The sequence below is a fragment of the Nematolebias whitei genome, chromosome 15, assembly GCF_014905685.2.
Source record: "Nematolebias whitei isolate Nwh7 chromosome 15, NemWhi1, whole genome shotgun sequence".
Taxonomy (NCBI): Eukaryota; Metazoa; Chordata; class Actinopteri; order Cyprinodontiformes; family Rivulidae; genus Nematolebias; species Nematolebias whitei.
The window spans coordinates 9,518,143-9,519,781 of NC_056512.1; positions in this window are offsets into that span (position 1 = coordinate 9,518,143).

Below are 1,639 nucleotides of genomic sequence, written 5' to 3' on the forward strand. Positions count from 1 at the left end.
AATGTGTCTGAAGGTATGTTTTAAAGCTTGACAATGTGTGAGATGCAATGTTTTCAAGATTGCAAATGTGACTGAAGGCATGTTTTCAAGCTTGCAAATGTGTCAAAAGCAATGTTTTCAAGCATGTAAATTATGTCCAAATTGATGTTTTCAAGCTTGCAAATGTGTCTGAGGGCATGTTTTTAAGCTTGTCCATTTTTCTCAAGAGATGTTTACAAGCTTGCCAATATGTCTGAAGGGATGTTTTCAAGTTTGTCACTATGTCTGAAGTAATTTTTTTAAGCTTGCCACTATGTCCAAATGGATGTTTTCAAGCTTGCAAATTTGTCTGAAAGGATGTTTTCAAGCTTGCAAATGTTTCAGAAATGATACTTTTAAGCTTTCCAGTATGTATAAAGGAATGCTTTCAAGCTTGCAAATGTGTCAAAAGCAATGTTTTAAAGCATGTAAATTATGTCCAAATTGATGTTTTCAAGCTTGCTAATGTGTCTGAGGGCATGTTTTTAAGCTTGTCCATTTTTCTGAAGAGATGTTTACAAGCTATCCAATATGTCTGAAGGGATGTTTTCAAGCTTGTCGTCTGAAGTGATATTTTAAGCTTGCCACTATGTCCAAACAAATGTTTTCAAGCTTACAATTTTGTCTGAAGGGATGTTTACAAGCCTGTCACTATGTCTGAAGTGATATTTTTAAGCTTGCCACTGTGTCCAAATGGATGTGTTCAAGCTTGCAAATTTGTCTTTAATTGGATTTTTTCAAGCTTGCAAATGTGAATTTATGGGATGTTTACAAGCTTGCCACTATGTTGGTAGTGATATTTTTAAGCTTGCCACTATGTCCAAATTGATGTTTTCTGCTTGCAAATGTGTCTGAAGGGATGTTTTCAAGCTTGTCACTGTGTCTGAATTGAAATTTTTAAGCTTGCCACTATGTCCAAACGGATATTTTCAAGCTTGCAAATTTGTATGAAGGCATGATTTCAAGCTTGCAAATGTGACTTTATGGGATGTTTTCAAGCTTGCCAATGTGTCGATAGCAATGTTTTAAAGCATGTAAAATATGTCCAAACTGATGTTTTCAAAGTTGCAAATATGTCTGAGGGGATGTTTTCAAGCTTGCCAATGTGTCTGAAGGGATGTTTAAAAGCTTGCCACTATGTCTGAAGTTATGTTTTTAACCTTGCCACTATGTCTGAAAGTATGTTTTCAAGCTTGCAAATGTGTCAGAAGCAATGTTTTCAGGCTAGTAAATTATGTCCAAATTTATGTTTTCAAGCTTGCAAATGTGACTTTATGGGATGTTTTCAAGCTTGACACTGTGTTTAAAGGGATATTTTCAAGCTTGCCAATTTGACTTTATGGGATGTTTTCAAGCTTGACACTGTGTCCAAAGGGATGTGTTTAAGCTTGCCACTATGTTAGAAGGGATGTTTTCAAGCTTGACAATGTGTGAGGTGCAATGTTTTCATGCAGGAAAAATTATGGCCAAATTGATGTTTTCATGCTTGCCACCATGTCAGAAGGGATGTTTTCAAGCTTGTCACAATGTCCAATGGGGGTTTTTTCAAACTTGCAAACATGTCTGAAGGTATGTTTTCAAGCTTGACAATGTGTGAGATGCACTGTTTTCAAGCATGTAA